The sequence below is a fragment of the Ptychodera flava genome, chromosome 18 (genome assembly GCF_041260155.1).
Source record: "Ptychodera flava strain L36383 chromosome 18, AS_Pfla_20210202, whole genome shotgun sequence".
NCBI classification, from domain to species: Eukaryota; Metazoa; Hemichordata; class Enteropneusta; family Ptychoderidae; genus Ptychodera; species Ptychodera flava.
The window spans coordinates 29,302,044-29,323,535 of record NC_091945.1 but is presented as its reverse complement, the minus strand read 5'-3'; the positions used below and the strand labels follow the sequence as shown (position 1 = coordinate 29,323,535).

The 21,492-nt window shown below is 40.2% G+C and overlaps 1 non-coding gene across 1 annotated transcript; it reads right to left on the bottom strand.

Annotated features, from left to right (window-relative positions):
• Window positions 1–16,044: 16,044 nt before the first annotated feature.
• On the bottom strand, window positions 16,045–16,152 carry LOC139118016 (U6 spliceosomal RNA). The gene has a single exon (XR_011548619.1). It is a non-coding gene; the product is annotated as a U6 spliceosomal RNA (small nuclear RNA).
• Between the last annotated feature and the right edge of the window lie 5,340 nt (window positions 16,153–21,492).

Sequence of the window (21,492 nt, the reverse complement as noted above, 5' to 3'; positions counted from 1 at the left end):
GATCGCTCCGGATCACTGTTGTTTCTACCAAGAGTATAATCAATATTTTGGTCAAGAGCACCAGCCTGAGGGCATGTGTTGTTAACTTTATTGCACCGACAATTTGAAATCATCACAAAATACAGTATTTGTACTGTGCGTATGTGCGCTACCAATGGCGTTCGGACGGCTTGCCGGCAAGAGGGCAATAGCAATTCAAACCACGTTATATCACAGTTTTTGGAATGTCACGTTGCGGAGTTGCATCCAATCACGAGATCAGTACTGTAGTTGAGGTGTAATATTATTATAGCTTTGTCAATACCAGTGAATTTTGTGACCTCATACCCTCAGATACGTACTGATAATGTATCCAATCATCCATCATTGCTATCAAAGATGTTTTGTACATCTTCAAAGTCAGTGACATCTCAAAAACTATAAAATAACAGCATTAATATATCCCCGTCCTCCCACAGTTGACTCATCAAGCAAACTTTGCGCTCCATCATGTACTCGGCTCCGCCTTGTTGTGCAAATTTTGCTTTCGTCCATTATAAGCTGGGAGGGGTACATTTCTTTAACCTGATTTTTCACCATTAAAATGAATCTTTAACCCAACATGTAGTATATGTTTGGGTAGGTCGACAGTTGAAGATTATAAAAATTCTGAGAATATTTCAAAACCTGTTTGCGTGTGTTTGTTTTGCTCAAAAATGTGTGTTTTTGAGTTTTTCACTTAAAAAAGTGTAAGTACGAGAGGGTGATGGCCATTGGTAAGCCGTTTACTGCAATCGATAGCAGGGTAAGGTGTGTAAAAAACCGTGTCTTGGATTTTGATACTCCGCTTTGTTTTTGCACAATTAGCCTTGAAAGTGAGAAGTGGTGTTCTGAATAAATTAACGGCTTTTGTCCACGTTTGTCACGATATCTTTTGTTTTCGGAACATTATCACAATTCTGAGACATGGTTTTGTAGAAACAGTCACTAACTACAACCTGTGCAAAGATAAGGCTAATCCGTCAACGCGGCGCCAAGTTACACTCTCCAGAAGTTGCGATACATTGCCAAAAACGGAACGGAGTAAATCGCAGAAATGTGTATGCGACCCTTGGAGTCGCACAAAGTCAGCTAAAATTCCGGTTCGCTCACATTTTCGGTGGAAATTCCCAGCCCATAATGAAGTACAGGACTTTTACACAATTGTCTGAATTTGTGGTATGAATGAAATTATACATGACGTGAAAATTGGAAGAAAATGAACACTGAAACGGCCAGTTTGCGGCGTAAGCGTTAGGCTTTATTTACACAACTGTCATTCCGAGCTAAATCTGGGGATAATCTTCTAGCTAAATACAAACTAGCGTATTAACTGTGCACTGTAGTGTACCAGTTAAAATTTGATTATCAAGCGAAGAAATGGCTGGCTGCATATATACTTCGTAAACTTATGTGAGTTTGCATGCCAAGTCCGATGACATCGTGTTTTCCTCTCTTTTGGTTGCGCAACCGTCACGGCGTTTTCAGCTTCCTGCCTGGAGAGAGACACGTGACCATGAATTTACAATGTGGTACATACCGACAAAGACGAATTCATTCAGACGCCGTGTTGCGTACGTTAGCTTTTACGTTCCGTACTGCATGTTGAAGTACGACCACAGTCCGCCTTGAACATGGCATGGAGCTAAAAACGGACAGCTACATGAACGCGGTTTCCGACCTCAGAAGCACCAGTGCCGGGCTAACTTTGTGTTGTGCCATGTTAGAACCCATCGTTAGGCTAAACTAAATATAACACCTGGCAATATCTGGTATCTAAACCGATTTCCTGATAGAAAGATAAAAAGTTGGCGAAAAACTGAAATAAATTGAATCTGACACGAAACTTGAACAATTCTAAAAGCAACTTGTTTTGGCTTCGCGAGTGCCATGGAGGCGAGTACCTAAAACAGATGTGAATCTCTGACCACGCTGATATTAAACTGAATGCGTCATTCTAAAACCGCGACGGTCGAATTTTGTACAAGTAATGAAATGCGTGAACTTCAATCAAACAGTTGAATATCGCGTTGGCTGATGTGTGGAAACGAGCATTCGTCGTTCTCCGGTGGCGACTGTCCGTTGACTATAATAGCGACGATAGACAGGCCAGCAGCACGCTGTTTTTCAGCGTGATTGAGTTTATCCACAGGAAAAAGTAGTTGCTGATTCAAAAAAAAAGCACGTTCACGGTTGTTTATTTTTTTCTCAAATTCATGGAAAGTATTCTCTCATTTTCAATTTTGGCTTCTTTAAATTTATTGCATAAGTTTATAATTACCTAATAACAATTCAATCGCAATGATTTTAAAGCTATACCGACATGAATTTGTGCTGTGAAATATCGCATACTTTTCAATCGAGATTGATTTCGACCCTGGACTTCGACTCACTTCATGAGCAGTCCGCCAATAAAAGTTCAGTTGATCGAGACAAATTATATGCTCTATGATTAGCTCCGGTACAGAAATGCTAGGTCAACATTGCGTTTACATTGTAAATCACGGCATTCTAAACTCTACGTGCATTACCCGCATCACGTTCCCTCTGTGTCCGCATAGAATTTACAAAACAATAAGCTCACGTTTCCAAACCGGGCAGAGCAGACACAGGCGCGATTTTCTCGTTAATATAAAATTTCGAACTGTTGGCATATTTCTAATTTCTACTGAGAGGAATGTTGCTCGCCAACTGTCGAAACAAAAAGACGTCGCAACCATTTTCACAAAAAAGATAGAAAACTTGTGGTGACGTACAGGAACGTAATCTTCATTGCATGCTTTACGTGTAAACCGTAACGTAGCGGTAACAATTTTGGTTGCCGGACTTCACTGGGCATTTGCAGACGTTAAAAATCGTCTGACATTTTTATCATCAGTCGCAATTAGTTCGGAGCGGGATTAATTTTGAATGTCGGCCTTCAGTAAGGTGCAGACAAACATGTAAACTGTTATCAGAAAAAGTCGTAATTTTTGGATTTTTGGAGTAGCCTGGTTTGATTGGGGCGGGGTCAGTTTTGAATGTCAGACTATATTTTCATTGAGTCCACGTCATTTGTTAGCGGACACAAATGTACGTTTATGTTTTCGGCGGCGATTAATTTTGAATGCTGGACTTTATTTAGCAAACACGTAAAGACAATGACCTACTATTTGGATTTTCGGCCGTTATTTGTTTTGTACGGGAACAGTTTTATTAAATACGTGTTATAGGAAAACGAAGTAAAAATTACGTAAACTACAATGAGCAGCCTCTCTGTTGTGCGCAAGATGTATCACCAGTTTTTGTTCGAAGCTCAGTTTAGTCACGGTCCGGACCGTGGTTTAGTGTTGAATGAGTAAGCGTTCTGCGTTACGGTCCTCGCTTGCGACCATTTCCAGTTGACACCTTTTCAACGCATCAGAAACTGGAGTTTTAAGCCTGACTGTAACTCTGACAATTTTAACTGTTCTCTCATTCCCAGCCATATGCTTGATATTTCGCTTTTGTGGACCATGCTTTTGCAATCGACGGCTACTAAGCTTCAGCATGTTCAGTAGCCACGACATACTTCCTGCCGGCAGCTGGGAAGAAGACTGATGCAAGCGCACTCCTCCGGACGTAATTAGCGTAATCTACTTATGCTCTTGAGATAGCCTTGACTATTAAATCTGGAAACCGTTAAGACACAAGAAAAACACGGCACGCGAACTGGCTACAATGCTCATTTTGTTAAAATCTAACTCATTTCCGAGTATGTTATGGTTTCAAACTTATCGTCCACTCAAAGGCCATATTAGACAGATTCAAAATTTACCATAAAACAAAAAATGACCAAAATCACTCAAGGAAGGTGGGTCTGAAATGTAATACATGCGTAATAAATTCTATAGGAGTCGGCATGCCGTGGCAATGAACGGAATGTAAAGTGTTGTGTCTATTATGGGTTACCATTTGTGTTAAGTCTTAAGCTATGTAGGAACTAATGTCGGCTCCCGCCCGCACCATGTGTTGTAAAGGATACCACTTATGGTCACATTCATGATGGAAAATATGTTGGCCAATTGTGCTCTACCCTTACTCTATCCTAGACTACCTTGGATCCTTAGGGCTACCGTCTGTTTCACATAAAATTTGCACGGACAAAATGTCGGCTACACGTCGGCTACCCTCCAACTGCCTTGTGTCTTGTGGGCTATCGATTATGAGCATATTCTGAATGGGAAAAAATGTCCGCTACCCTCCGCTACCTTGTCTCCTATGGGCTACCGATTTTGAGCATATTCTGAATGGGAAAAAATGTCCGCTACCCTCCGCTACCTTGTCTCCTATGGGCTACCGATTTTGACTCCTCCAAACAATCTTTTAGTGACAATAAAGTCTGAAACTTGTCCGCTACCCGTCGCTACCCTCCGCTACCTGGCTTTCTATGGGCTACCGATTTTGAGCATATTCTGGATGGGGAAAAATGTCCGCTACCCTCCGCTACCTTGTCTCCTATAGGCTACCGATTTTGAGCATATTCTGGATGGGAAAAAATGTCCGCTACCCTCCGCTACCTTGTCTCCTATGGGCTACCGATTTTGACTCCTCCAAACAATCTTTTAGTGACAATAAAGTCTGAAACTTGTCCGCTACCCGTCGCTACCCTCCGCTACCTTGTGTTCTATGGGCTACCGATTTTGAGCATATTCTGGATGGGGAAAAATGTCCGCTACCCTCCGCTACCTTGTGTTCTATGGGCTACCGATTTTGAGCATATTCTGAATGAGAAAAAATGTCCGCTACCCTCCGCTACCTTGTCTCCTATGGGCTACCGATTTTGACTCCTCCAAACAATCGTTTAGTGACAATAAAGTCTGAAACTTGTCCGCTACCCGTCGCTACCCTCCGCTACCTTGTGTTCTATGGGCTACCGATTTTGAGCATATTCTGGATGGGGAAAAATGTCCGCTACCCTCCGCTACCTTGTCTCCTATGGGCTACCGATTTTGACTCCTCCAAACAATCTTTTAGAGACAATAAAGTCTGAAACTTGTCCGCTACCCGTCGCTACCCTCCGCTACCTTGTGTTCTATGGGCTACCGATTTTGAGCATATTCTGGATGGGGAAAAATGTCCGCTACCCTCCGCTACCTTGTCTCCTATGGGCTACCGATTTTGACTCCTCCAAACAATCTTTTAGAGACAATAAAGTCTGAAACTTGTCCGCTACCCGTCGCTACCCTCCGCTACCTTGTGTTCTATGGGCTACCGATTTTGAGCATATTCTGGATGGGGAAAAATGTCCGCTACCCTCCGCTACCTTGTCTCCTATGGGCTACCGATTTTGACTCCTCCAAACAATCTTTTAGAGACAATAAAGTCTGAAACTTGTCCGCTACCCGTCGCTACCCTCCGCTACTTTGTGTTCTATGGGCTACCGATTTGAGCATATTCTGGATGGGGAAAAATGTCCGCTACCCTCCGCTACCTTGTGTTCTATGGGCTACCGATTTTGAGCATATTCTGGATGGGAAAAAATGTCCGCTACCCTCCGCTACCTTCTCTCCTATGGGCTACCGATTTTGACTCCTCCAAACAATCGTTTAGTGACAATAAAGTCTGAAACATGTCCGCTACCCGTCGCTACCCTCCGCTACCTTGTGTTCTATGGGCTACCGATTTTGAGCATATTCTGGATGGGGAAAAATGTCCGCTACCCTCCGCTACCTTGTCTCCTATGGGCTACCGATTTTGACTCCTCCAAATAATCGTTTAGTGACAATAAAGTCTGAAACTTGTCCGCTACCCGTCGCTACCCTCCGCTACCTTGTGTTCTATGGGCTACCGATTTTGAGCATATTCTGGATGAGGAAAAATGTCCGCTACCCTCCGCTACCTTGTGTTCTATGGGCTACCGATTTTGAGCATATTCTGAATGGGAAAAAATGTCCGCTACCCTCCGCTACCTTGTCTCCTATGGGCTACCGATTTTGACTCCTCCAAACAATCGTTTAGTGACAATAAAGTCTGAAACATGTCCGCTACCCGTCGCTACCCTCCGCTACCTTGTGTTCTATGGGCTACCGATTTTGAGCATATTCTGGATGGGAAAAAATGTCCGCTACCCTCCGCTACCTTGTGTTCTATGGGCTACCGATTTTGACTCCTCCAAACAATCTTTTAGTGAAAATAAGGTCTAAAACTTGTCCGCTACCCGTCGCTACCCTCCGCTACCTTGTGTTCTATGGGCTACCGATTTTGAGCATATTCTGGATGGGGAAAAATGTCCGCTACCCTCCGCTACCTGGCTGTCTATGGGCTACCGTTTTTTAGCATATTCTGGATAGCGAAAAATGTCTGCTACCCTCCGCTACCTTGTCTCCTATGGGCTACCGTTTGACTCCTCCAAACAATCTTTTGTGACAATCATGAAGTCTGAAACTTTTTGCTACCCGTCGCTACCCTCTGCTACCTGGCTTTCTATGGGCTACCGATTTTGAGCATATTCTGAATGAGAAAAAAATGTCGGCTACCCTCCGCTACCTTGCATCCTATGGACTACCGATTTTGACTCCTCCAAACTATCTTTTTGTGAAAATAATGTCTGAAACTTGTCGGCTACCCGTCGGCTACCCTCCGCTACCTTGTCTCCTATGGGCTACCGATTTTGAGCATATTCTGGAATGGGAAAAATGTCCCGCTACCTCATAATGCTCAATAAATCTGTAAATGTATTTATATTATTTTAAAAATTTGGGCAAAGTTGCGATCGTTTAGGAAAAAAAAAACGATTTAAGATTTCTACTTGTAGTAATTTGAATCTCCGGTCAACCAAGTGCATCCCTATAATTTATGCGTCGTAACCGACACCAATTGATTTATTTATTTGATTACAAACGCTGCAAATTTCATTTTACAGGTTTTATAGACACTTTGAAAGTAGGTGCTCATTTATAAAAAAGTTCCGGCTGTCAATAATGTCAAGTGTAAGATAGAGAAAAAAGTCCGGCTTTTCTATTATGTAATACAATCGTTAAAACTTGTACCAGCGTACTAATACATCATTACGGCTTGTTATCTATTTATTTCAAGATTATTTGGTTTCCGCTACCCCCGATACCGATCGATACGTAGCGGAGACCTCGGCGAAAAAAAAATTGTGCCCCGAATCCTGCATTGTATACCGTCTCGTGTGCCAATGTTTTGGTTCGGATACCAGTGTTCGAACATAATTCTGATCCAGTCGAATTTTGACCGGCGTTTTCATGGTAGCAACCATATTTGTTGTAGCATGTTCTGTCAGGTGACTAACCTCCGCCATCTTGAACAAAATTCTGTTCAAGATGGCTACCCGGTACCTGACCCTATATTTCCCCACGCCCTCTACCGGGAAATGGGTCAGGGAACCAGACTACTAAAACAACAGCTAAAACGCATGCGTGAAGGTTGCCCCTCTAGGGACGATACTCATTGTAGCGTTTCTCAAAGAATCTCATCCTGAACTTTTGCACTGGACAAAGTATCTCCCCTATACAGCGATTCACTGAAGCCTTGTATCTCTGAAGTGGTCAATATAAATTTATTATAAAAAAACATAAATGAACTATTATTGATTGTCACTGATTTTTCTGAAATGCACACTCGCAGTGCATATTGAGCAAGAAGGGGAAAAATTACAAGAATCACAGCTTCAAAGCTATACCTGAGTTCAGTTATTTTAACAATTATTGTTCTAAAAGTACAGGTTTATTAATGAGGTTATGCGATTTACCTACTCTAAAATACGTATTTTTTATAAATCTTTTACAATTTGATGCAATAAGTATCTTATAACGAAACAACAACAATATAAACTTTATTTTAACTCAATAGCCGTGATAGGTATACGCCTCTTTTTCTAAGGGTCGAGCACAAGGAAAACTTATACAGAAGACAAAGTACAGGATAACAACAACATTACAACACAGACAGGTTTCGTGTAAAAGTGTCGATAAAGCTTCGTCGATAAAATTTGTAACAAGCCTGTTCTAACACTTTTACAACTTCTATTGCTGTAGGCAAATTGTTGTAGGTATAATTACTCGAAAAGACTGCTTAAACAATTCGGTACTAGCAAATGGAACTTGTTACAGATCTTAAATATCTTTGTGGATCTCTGTACTTTGTTATCATATCCCGGATGTATGGAGGAGACTGGCCACAGCATACCCTTGTAAACAGACACTACTAGGTTGTACTTATAGCGATGGGATAGCAGATACCATTGTAGAAGCGTAAACATTTCAATGGATCATTTACCAATGTCACAATTCAAAATCAGTCGCATTGCCCGCTTTAAGAGACAGTTCAAGTGATCCATATCCTTTTGACTACAACAACCCCAAACACCGAGACCTTAATCAAAATATGGTAAAATGAAACTGTTGTAAACTGACGCCTTGCTGAAACTGGTAAAAATGCTTAAATTCTGGCAAGAAGATACAGATTACTCTTTATTTTTCAACATGTGATGTTTATGATAAATGACTCTGAATCTTCTACACCAAGCAGCTTTTCGCTTTCTACATTTTCAATATCATTGTCACCATCTAATAATGGAACTTTGAGTTCATTTTCAATCAAAATTCATAAAATTGCAGCAAATCTAGATTGTAATAATGATTAATGCCTCAGTCAATTGTTAGGACAATTTAGTGCGTGAATTTTATAAAGAATGACACTATTTGAAAATTATCACTTCAATGGATATACATGCATGATATATTAATAGATATCAGTAGCAGATATTGTTATATAAAACAATGGATTTTTCTCTATCTCAAAACATCCTTCCATATCAGCTGTTCTGTGGAATCGTCCGACTTAATGTCAGCATGCTCTCATTTTTTCTGATAGGATCTCATCTCACAAACTAATGAACATCTGAACTCCCAATAGACTCCCTATACTTGATATGAACTTCAGCCTACTTAGTATACAGCAGCGCCCTCTTGACTATCATTTTCTCTAAAGGCTAAAGTGAATAGTCACTGCTATGGCTAAAGACGCGGGTCATAGAAAGAAGACTTTGTTTTTTTTTCATGTTACTGCGTCACACTGTAGACACTCAGAGAAAAATCAAGAGAAGAATCGGAAATCGTACCCAAAAAATGCAAGAAGATCTTTATTGACGATAGACTATAACAGGTATGGATTCAGAGACGTATTGGAAGCCATCGACGCTTTTAGCTTTTTGTCTGGAAAATCCGTCTCCGAACTCGGCTGTACGTGCGTATAGCGGCTATTCCGTTTCGCGACTTCCTATATTTATAATGCATACCAAAGCGGCCATCGCCGTATATCGAACCGCAAGTGACTGTGGCCCGAGGATAAACTTGCATGGTATTGTTTTTGAAATACCGCGACGGTTATAACTATTCTGCATGATAATACATTAAGTAAGCGACAGAAGATTGTCAACTTAATGCTTCCCTAACAAATAATTGGATTAAACGACAGTGATACTAAATGAGAATATTGTGAACGAAGTTGTTATCAAAGATATCGCTTGGAAAGTTAATGTACTTCCGGTTTTCAGGTGTCTGCATTTCAAACGCTATCGTACTGTCAAATTACCTCCTCCAGAAGAGATATTCACAAAATCTATTCCTATACATAAACTGTTACGGAAATTACTAAAATTGTTCAAGATAAGGCCGTAAGAGGAAAATGTTAACATCAGAAGCAGGACATAATACCGACAACTTTCTGCTAACCATGCAATCCACTATCGTTAGCAATGTCAATTTTCTTTGGGCATATTTACATTATTTAGAGGAGGATTACTGCATGAACGGTCAATTTTGATTTGAGACCATTATTCTTAACATAAGATCACGTAAAATATTCGATCTAAAACTTACTTGGCGAAATTAAACGAAAATTTGGAGAGCTCTACCTACCTAAGCCGTCACCCAGTCAGTCTGATGTTGCTCTGAAGCGCACGCCAGGACCCCTTGGCAACGATGGAATTTGGCATAAGCATGCTTAGCAACAACGGAAAAATCGCATATCTGCGTCCGCACTGATACATGGGAGTCTATGGACTGCCTTATACATGGGAGTCTATGGAGACTGGACGTTCTTGCAAGCGACCGGTCGGATTTCTGCCTGATCCGGGTACTTAATAGAACTCCACACATCCGTTAATCAAAACAAAAAATGACAAGTACCATAGCCAAATAAAATTAAAAATGAAAAATAAAAACATACCGCGTATATTGGTCTACCAGCTACAAGTATATATTCTCTCCGCCCCGTTAGATAGCTGTTTCTTTTGACGTCACTACCCTTATGAATATTCATATACTCGCAAGAACCGACAGTCGCTGTGCCTGGCAGCGCGTGCTCACAGCTGCACAGCGTAGCCTTCGAATGCAGGCCCAACGTTGGCGCGCACAAAACAAGGCACAGCGACTGTGGAGAGTCTGACAATGATCATTTAGTGTGTCACACTGTGACAGGAGTATTCATGTTGTTTGAGAAAAATTGTCTAATAAAGGCAAACAGATTTTGTGTTAAATTTTCTGTGTGTGTGTTTTAACCACTTACCCGCGTACCTTTTAGGATTTTGAGTGGACGCAAAACAAAGAATTTACTTACTTTGGCCTTACCATACATTTCACACTTTATTTCATCGGGGAGTAGTTTCCATCATGATAACTTTGGACCACAAACTCTAAAGGCGCGATCGTTAAACATGCTGAAAGATCTTGGTCAATACCACATTTACACAACTGAATTCATTTTGAGATTATGCCTGTTGACCCTGACCTTTTCTACCAAGTCATATATAATTTTATATATTATACTGTAATGTCATGCCATTTCAAGGCTCAAAATATACCTGCAGGATAATTGTTCACAATAAGCCTGGGCTTTATTGGAAGCCGGCGTATTTGAATAAGTGAGTCATTCACTCTACCATAATGCTTTCTCCGAAGCATCACCACTCTCGCTGCATCAACCTTAACGCATAAATAATCTTTACGGCCCTGATACGGCTTTTGCGGCCCGAGGTCGTACGGCGGAAGGGTCCGAGCGTGCGAGGGCCCGTATGTATGGTAAGGCCAAAGTAAGTAAATTCTTTGTTTTGCGTCCACTTCTTTTTATTTCAGGTTTTCATCATCGTTAAAGTCACTTGCACTAACTATTTTCGGCGGAGACGTAACGGACTCGTTATCTTTTGATAAGCCATTGCCATCGAATGCGACAGATCTTCAACAGCGTATATGGACAGTGTCAAGATATTTCAACGGTATGGGGTACATTCTCTACATATTGTTTGGAATCATCGTGCTTATTGTACCTGTGCATAGCTATGATGTCTGTCCGATACACACGGCTGCAGGTCAGTAAGTTTAGAATTCTAAACGTCAACCGCCATTAACGAATTAGAAGCCCTTGTTGAATTCTCAACATGTCACCACTGCTGGCGACAAAACTAAAGCACAAGCACTAAAACTTTGCGGATCGGGTTTATTTTAATTATATTCTAATTAGTTTAAATGATTTTCGTGAAATATTCACGCCTGACACAATTTTTTTATTGCTGGAGAAATACCAACCACTATCACCGCGTCTGTACAAAAGAACACCTTGACGCGAAATAAAGTTCCGACGCAACAAAATTGATGACATAGATGTAGATTGTCGAGACTTAGAACGATTAGAGGGTAATTCCCTATTTTTTGCCTGGAAAGGTCTAGTTTGAGCGGTGCAAATGATAGATATTCACATGGAAGCGCTCTAAACACGGATATCAATTTTACGCCTTCGAATATAAAAGGCTGACATCGACCTGGAGTGGAAATTTAAAAGATCGAGAATATGGCTGGAGTACATTGTTGACCAAGGATCGAATTCGAATTCGAATGCACTGACGTTCGTGTTTTATTTTCTGCTGATCTGTGTCACGCCTCCAATCCTTTATTTGTACTGTCTCTGCTTTCCCGATGAACAGCATAAAAAGGAACGACCCTCTGCTGAGGTAAAGCTTCAATTATTAGATCGTGGTGGCGGACACAACGGGGACACGACTATTGCACATTTCGAAATTTGTTTCTGAAATTTAAAATCGTGAATACTTTCTTTTCGCAAAACAATCGATAATACAAAAAAAAAATGTTCGGCGAATTTCGGTCTTAAGATAATTGCTCTTTGTATTATAATTTCTCCCGTCAGAAATAGAATCTTCTAAACACGGGCTAACAACTCATAATGCTGCTACCATATCACATTATCATGGTTTTTCGGAGCGGCAATATTTTTGTCATGTGGAATGAAAGCATTATGAAATGATCATAGAGGGCGCTAATACGCTCTCGTCCCGATAATGAAACTTTTCATTTCTTGTGTGTTCTGAGCCTTAATTAGTTGTCATAAACAGTACATCAGAACTATAAACAGAAATAAGACATTAGTGCTTTCAATGTTAGCGTTATTTTGACGCTATCCTGTATTTTTAATTTGTTTGATGTAGTGTACAATGATGGAAGTGATAACGAACCCAAGAGAACAAATCAGCGAAGAGGTACTGTGTCTTGCACGTCTACACTCAATCTGATTAAGATCAGATGTGGGGATGGCGATGTTTACATCGATATCTTTGCTTGTTTAAGGCTGTTCTCTTTTGCCAATAGTTGCCTCACCACATCTAACGCACTTCTTTAGAAGATCGCGTTCAAATCTCGTGTATCGGCCAGAACGGCCGACATACAGGAAGGACATTTTCAACGCCACTTGCCATTAACACTTTTCGACTATGGAGCTTCTGATCGAATTTGCTTACACTCATAGTAACTGCAAGCTACCATGAAAATCAGCAACGTTAGATTAAATAAGATAGGCTGCCTGTTTAAAGTCAAAACAAAACCAAGGGAAACTCGTAACGCACCTCAAACCATTCTCGCGTGCAACTCCAATCTTATTTGAAACAATGTTATTGGCTAGAGCGCGATCTTACATGGCAGTGCGTCATGTAGCGAGGAGACTAGCAGCTAACGAGAACGGTAAACCACAAGCAAAGGAGAAAATGTCGTCATCTCTACATCTGATTTTATTCAGAGTGGTCTATGCGTAAACTTCAATGTTGAAGAGCGTGTCAGAGATACTCTTGTAAAATGTTTAGGACATTTATTTCTATTACCATTTAAGATTTGAAAAACCACATTGAAAGAAATGTGAATTCGGTGAGCACATTATTGTCCTGTAATGTAACAACCGATGTATACATTAATCTTCTTTCAAAACTGTAATGGTTAATGGAATGACTTTGCAAACAGGGTCCGTCATAAGTATGACACAACTAACCCGTAACTAGACAATAACGTCCCAGCATAGATTCATTGGTAATGTCGAGACCATTAGGAAACTTAGTAAGGGAGCCACCAGTAATTACAGAAGTGGGCCGATGGAATTCATGGGGGTTATGTAGCTGAACATGACCATCGCCCCGTACCAAAGTTCGAAGCTTAACCTCCATCTTTACACTATTTTCACACCCCTCGTTTATGCCTCTATTATATACTTATTCCTTGGAATGTGAGCTTGTTTTTCATATTTAAACACAGTAGGTCTTACTCCTATGAAAGATATACTTCTCTTTATAATTAACCCACATGGAGTACATGATTCGTGTTTAAATTAGAGTGTATTGTATGCCCTTGCATTCCCATTTGTAGCGAACCAATTGTCTTTGTAATATTTCAATATCAATAGTCAATAGTTTTCATTATAGACGCCCACGTATAATGAACAGACATTTTTGGATGAAGTTCCAAAATCATATTTGTAAAAGTATGCATATCTAACCACCCTAATCTAGTCAATTACATTACATACTGATTAAGCTTGCTTTGTATCAGGGAAAATTGATAGTTTTTCCTGCACACATGCACTTTCAATCATCCCTCTCTGGTTGAGCGAAGTACATAGTACAGTGATATTTGAAAAGAGTAAATGAGTAATATATATTGGCCTATGCCATTCATGTACACAATTCTTTTGTAAGCTCCCAAACTTAGGTATATATATATACATATATATATAGAGAGAGAGAGAGAGAGAGAGAGAGAGAGAGAGAGAGAGAGAGAGAGAGAGAGAGAGAGAGAGAGAGAGAGATAGAGAGATAGATAGATAGACGGAGATTTTTATTCATCGCTATTGTGTAGCAGTTTGACTAAGAATTACAATAATAGTAATGATATCTTTGTTGTCTCAGTGTATTTCTTTCCAGGACGAAGGGAATTCACCTCCTCTTAACTTTTCAAATGTAAGTTTGGCGACTATGCTTTAATTTATTACAGCATTTCATACTTATATCGAATAAGCAAGTATAATCTTCTTTAAAATTTACCATGATAACTTAGTGGCACAAAGTGTGAGTCAATGCTTTAACATGGTTTGACAACTTTTCTCACTGGCACTGTATTTTACGGACTGTTGAGCCTTAAAATGAGAAGCGGTCGTCGGAGCTGCGCATGTGCGACTTTCTTGTCTACAAACAATGTATTTCATGCACTGTTTATGGATACACCATGTCAATGTTACTGCAACATATAAATTTTTACGATGTACATTAAGACAAACATGTTTTACCTTTCATCAATCGCCAACGTATTTTTGATACACTCTTTATATCGGTCGCACGGATCCCTAGCAACCTTTGAGCGTATATCCTATGACCGCTTTCCTTTAAAATGCATTGTGTTAGAAGCCGATCGTATTTCATTTGTGGAATTCGAGAGGCGTATGCTCTCGTATAAGATAACTTGATATCACAAAGAATGGGTGAGCTTTTTGTTGAATAGTTGAAGCGCCCATCCACAGGGGCACTTTCAATTGTACCTTCCCTTTTTTGCACGTTTCGGAGATTAGGATTACAAAATACGTAAATTAAATGTCTTTTTGTGGTCAGACAGGCATCTTTCCATTCCATAAGATTGGACAGATACGTAAATACTTCGATAAGTCTAGATTGATAAGTTATTGTATACCTTCTAATTCAAATTTGCTTTTAAGCTTTGGGGCTTTCTAGTAAAACGTGCTAAGAGGGTTGAATTCTGAGCCAATGTCAATGGCATTTGACAAAAATCGATATTTTAGACTCCAAAATGGTTGCCATGGAAACATGAGGCATCAAAACGGACATCAATTTTGTTCTTTCTGCCAAACAATACCCATATGCTGATATTTTTTTTAAATTGGACCAATTATTAATCGGGTTACGATAATTATGTAACTCTCAATTTATTTTATTATTATTATTATTATTATTATTATTATTATTATTATTATTATTTGTCCAGGGAAATACCTAGATTTTTATTTGTAGCTGTATTGAATACATTTCTGTTTAATGTATTGAGTTCTTAGCAGGCATCTCAAGTTTAACTGTTATAGAGCGTTGAGCATAAGTTTATTCATTTTCTTCGTTTGGAAAATAATAAAAGGTGCTATATCGAGGTATTTTCAAGACAGCCATTCTAAATGGACGTCACATCTACTGTTAAGTGATGGTTGTACATGTCTTTAATATGTGGTGGGAACAATGACTAGGCCTCACGGCCCAGCCACTGATACATCAGTCTGTGAGTCTACCTGTGAGTGTGTGGCTGAGTGAGTCTGTGTGCCTGAGTTGGACCTGTCTCCCCTTTGCCTTGTATGTCTGTCATGTTATACAGTATCTTGGCTGTCTGATACCGACATTATAAAGAGCAATGACATGATATATAGTACTTTGATTTCTACCTACATAAGAAAAGATACAGAAGTCCGATAGCCATTTTTGCAAACATTTTTGTTATACATAGTGTGGGCAAATCACGAATTGTTGTAATTACATTTAATCCCATAATCGTCCCACTGTGCTTGGATTGCCAAGAGCCATGTGTGTTCTAGCCTTAAGAGTTATGAAAAGTATGTCAGCACTTTTGCAGCTGGTATAAAAAAGGGAACTAGAATCGCTTTGATGAGAAGGAATAGACAGGAACAAGTGAGTTAGTCAATAATAGTAGTAAATAAAAAAATATGGAACGCTTCACGAATTTGCGTGTCATCCTTGCTGCAGGGGCCGTGCTAATCTTCTCTGTATCGTTCCAAGTTTATTATATGTGCGGCCTAAGCGCGCACACTCTTTCAGGCTAGACAATGTCTATATAACCAGCTTTTTGATATTAGAAACTTACTAAACGGTGCGGTTTAGAACGTATAGTCAACGTTTCTTAAGATATACATGTATAGCCCAGAACAATAGCTATTGAACGTTCTGTATGAGCGCGCAGAACGTTATTGTTTGAGTGTGCTCTGATTGCGCATGCGTCACGACAGCGTGACATGCTGACAAGGACTGCTAAGATGCCTTGACCCCTTTAAAAATATCAAATTGCAATCCAGCACGATCATGCCTATGGTTACATACAGCCCTAAGGGCAGATCTGCGGACTTCGAACAAACATCCAGTTTGGTATCATTGACAATTATCTAATCAAAATATAATTCTATTGGAAAGTACAGGCAAAATGTCAATGACCTCTGATTTCAAACTTTTCAGATTTACTAATGCTCCTTTTACTGAAGAATTACGAAAATTGGCAGCCAAACTAAAGAATAACTAATTTTGGTGAAAAAAATTATTATTAATATATTTATCAAAAACAGCCCAGACATCTTCCTCGAGATCATAGTTGGTTTATTGGATACCGGTTTAGTTCCTAATGACTGGTGCATCAGCGTTTAAACCTCTGTACAAAAGCAAAGGGTAAGTTGATGATCCAGACAATTACCGAGGTATAATACTCTTTAGCTCATTGCATTGGAAAAGTTTTTACGTCTGTCCTTAATGCCTGCCGAAGTTGGTATGCTGAGAGCACTGGTATGCTGAGCGAAGAACAGACTAGTTTTAGGGAAGGTAATAATGCAATTGATCAGATCTGCGCTTCAAAACATTTAAATTTGTATTTTTTTCGTCGCAAATGGGTTTTTGCGTCTTTAAGTTGATTATAAAACAAGCCCCTGACCTTATTGATGGAGGTTTTTTGGAAAAGCTTACAAGCTATGGCATAAATGGCAGGGTTATGAACTTAATTTACAATATGTACGATCCAAATCTTGTATGAAAATGGTGGCGCCTTTTCAGAGTTATTTACTTGTAATGTATGTTGGTGTAAGACAAGGAGATAATTTGTCAGCCCTGTCAATTGCTATTTATTGGATGATTATGGCTCTGCTATAGTAATGGTTAACGCTGAGTAAGGGCACGGAGACCTTGACCACGTCTACTAATCTGTGCATGCTAATTCACAATGGTCTCACATCGCCACTCTACTTCAGTTAGTCATTTTCCCCTAATCCTTGGCCCCAGGCCAATCAACCGATATCTGCCCTGCCCGACAAACAAAACAAAAACTAAAAACCTGCTCCCCGCAAGCTAAAATTATGTCCCCTCCCAAAGCAAAATTAAAATATCCCCTGCCCTCAAAAATGCTCCCGGAATAGCTTTTTCAAAACGAATAGCTCCGTTTGCTGCACCTGTTCAGTAATACATCAACACTGCACTGATGAAAGCCAGATCTGCCCCATACTCGTTATCACAATATCATAAGCATGCCATGCATACTTGCATGACACCAATCTGATGCCAAATATGATCATCGCCCATCAGCCACCACTGCTAACATTCCCCTGCTCATTTCTACGTTGCAGCCATTTCAACTTCCTCCTTACATGTTGTGAACTAGTCAAAATCTTATGGTATACTGTCACTGTGTGTGCTAGCCGTTATATTTTACTCATTTGAACACAAATAATCAGAATGTCAGCAAGGATCACATTTACATGAACTGGGCCGCAAACAGAACAAGATCTGCTCCATCCGCTGATCTATTGGCAGGAGGGATTGCAGGGGATCATCTTAAATTACGCACACTGACTTTAATGCATTATAAAGTTTCATGGTAGTATCAATTAGGCAAAAGAGTGAATCCAAGAGAGTATCATATATCTGTTGCACTTATCCATGTATGATCTAGGCATGTTTAATCATGTTAGAGCATATTAGGTCATTGACACTTCATGCACATTGGGTTCAACTTCAAACACAGTTTGTAATGTGGCGACAGAACAAGATGCTAGTTTCTTAGCCCTAGCACATCTATAATGGGTTAAATCAACTAGGGGAAGCTGCATCCGCTATCATAATCCAGTAAGCTTATATATAAATGTTGCAAGATGTGATTGTAGGAGGGAGGCACGGCATGCCGTTGCGCTGATTTCAGTAAATAGAGGAGATTTGCGCACTCATGCACTCTGTAGAGAATTACGAGGATCAACCAATGGTCCGCCCACCTTGCCTATGCAACCTGGCCCGGGCGCAACCCTGCAACCACATCAGTACGCATGTGTTACATTCCGCACTTTGCCTAATAGTCGGACAATGCTCCAATAACTAGAACCACATCTCCCTACACAATGCCTGGGCCTGCTCCCTCTCCGCAGACTGGAAAGCTTAGCTTACCCGGGTTCTCATAGGAACATAAGTTTATGGGAAGCGTGCAATGAAAGCACACATTGTAACATAGATATTTATCGACAATTCTGATATTGCCTTACCTTAAAAGCCTATAAGTATAGGATAATGCACGAGTGGAGTGCAATCGTTCAGATATTGAACGGCGCGAGTGCCGTTCAATATCTTAACGATTGCACGACACGAGTGTATTATCCGGCTTACAACACGTCAACAACACCTGGTGCAAATATTAACCAATCGGGAACTACGTAGCGCTTGTGAGTAAACTAATTAATGACCTTAACATGCACACATGTATTCGGCTATTTTTATTGGTTGAGAGTTGTCACGTGCTAGCCATGAAGAGACACCTTGGAGATTTCTATACGCCATGTCATTCACTTCACGGCCTTCGAGGTTTCAACATCATGTCAGATAGCGACGACGTCGAGTTATTTATAACGCAAAACACATTCAAAATAGAACCTGACAAGCGGGAAGATGCAAGCGAGGATGACTGGCTTTTCCAGGACTTCGATGAACTTCTTGACGGGAAGAGCTTGCAAGAGTCTGCATTGGCAGAAACTGCAATTCCACCAGGTTTGCCAAAGTCCGCCCCGCTCGCTCATACCGAGCCGACACTGTCTAATGTACCCAATAGTGTTTCTGATACCTCTCCTTTAAATATAAAAAGTGATGCTGAAATACAAGCCGCGAATGGCACTCGAAAGAATTCCCAAAAATACCCTGTATAAAAACAAATGGGCTGTGAATACCTTTCGATTTTGGCAAAGTGAAAGAAATAAGCTGGCACAGGACCAGTCTTTAAATATAAGTGTAATCCAACCACAGTTAGAAGAAATGACCAAAGATGAGCTAAATTACGCGTTGTCGCGTTTTGTTTGTGAAATGAGAAAGAAGGTTGAAGGTAAATCCTACCGCCTTTTAAATGATTCGGCCTTTAAACAGCTCCAGGATAGTTTAGACTCTGTTATGAAAACTAGAAGTAGCATGGGCATTGGTATACAAAAACGTCAAGCCAAAGTCTTGACACTGGCTGACGAGGAAAACCTCTGGGAGCAGAAGTTGATCGGGGACAGTACACCCCAAACTTTATTGGATGCCCAAGTAGTCAAAACATATACATGCGCAACTATTGCTGTTTTCGCCATGTAGTAAATAACTGTTTTGTGTAGTCCTCCAGATCGTCCACAAGACGTATACTACTTGAAGCCAGCCAGGAAGATACAGACAAATTGTTGGTATTCCACTACGCCAATGGGAAAAAATACACTTGCAAAAACAGTGGGGAGATTGTGCGAGAACGCTGAGATATCAGGTTTTTACAGCAACCACAGTTTGAGGGCAGCTGCCGCCACACGTCTTTACAGCGATGAAATAGACGAGCAGCTTATTGCTGAAAAAACTGGTCACCGGAGCGCTGCCACCAGGTCCTATAAGGTAAGCTGGTAGCTAGACAAAATTGAATACGAAATGTCAAACCAACATGGAGTTGATAAGCCCGTAAGGCTGATACTGCGCAAGAACCAGTAACATACGACTGCAAAATTAGAGTACAAGACAACCTATAACTACTGCTAATTCAAATTGTATGCCAAACTATTATAATTCAATGTATTCAGTATCACTCAATAGAATCGAAAGGCTAAGTACTGTAATATTAGTATATTCCATTAAATGTCTATATTCTTTATACCATTACAGCGTACCAACATTGAGCAGCAGTTTGAAGTTAGCAAGGTGCTTCAAGGAAACTCGAAAATACCGAAGACCTGTGACTTCAAACACAACAAGTAAACTATGAAGAATGAAGCGGTTGAAAGCGAGAGTGGAGAAAATGAAACCATCGACACGAAACACGAAGTCTACAAAATTACGTACACGTGGAAGCTGTTATCCAAGAAAATGGAAGCTTTTCTTTCAAAATGACTAAAAAATGATCGTGTTTAACGAATAAATTACATGTAATAAAGTCGCATGTCATGCACCTGTTACAAAATATTTGTTTACGCGTGCTTTTTAGTGTTTACTCTGGTGCAGGGCAATATCTAGATAATGCCCCCGTCAGGAGCATTATCTAGATATTGCCCTCCCGGGGATGAAATTTGCATAAAATGGATGCTATATTACACAGAATGCCCCTCTTGAACAAAGACAGTTGACGTGCGTAGTGTTGTAATACCGATGACAGACACATGACCTGTGGTATTGTTGTGCCATTACATAATGGTGGCATTGTATGTCTAGACAGTGATCGAAAAATAGGGACACTGGCAAGTAGTAAACATGTGACGACGAGACGCGACACATAACATATTTCTGAAAAAGAACTGTGGTCATGTAACATTGCTGGAATGTGCCATGGCACCGTGACTGCTACACTGACCGTTATCTGCGACCACCACTGGTTGTAGTCACACGGATTTATTCCGGAACGATTATGCAATCGCTTTTACTCGCTGTAATGGTGATAAACTTATTTTGCGGCACCATTTGTGCAGAATGTCAATTACAGCGATTTTGTCAACAAACTGCTAGCAAAATGTGTCACAAAGACACACTTTCAGAGACAGATTTTGACGTGTAAAAATCCACAACAATGCTCTGCGGGTTAACCATTTGCATGTAATCACTCGGAAGTTTACGCTGGTTTCAGTGAAAATCGACGATTTAATTTTTCAGTGAAGGAAAGGCGATTTTCAAGTTTAAAAATTGTGTATTTGACCCACTAAAAATAAATTTAACTAAATGAAATCCTGAATTTGAAAACGTGAACGGTGGAACCTGTTACCTGTTACGACTCGGCGTTTACCTGTATATCCGATACCGGTGATTGCACACTTCAAGACAACCCAATGTGACTTTGCTTTTGGGATGGTGTCTCTCAAACCTCATGAAACGATTAGGTATCGGTCGGTTATGTCTGAGCTAAACTTTCAGTG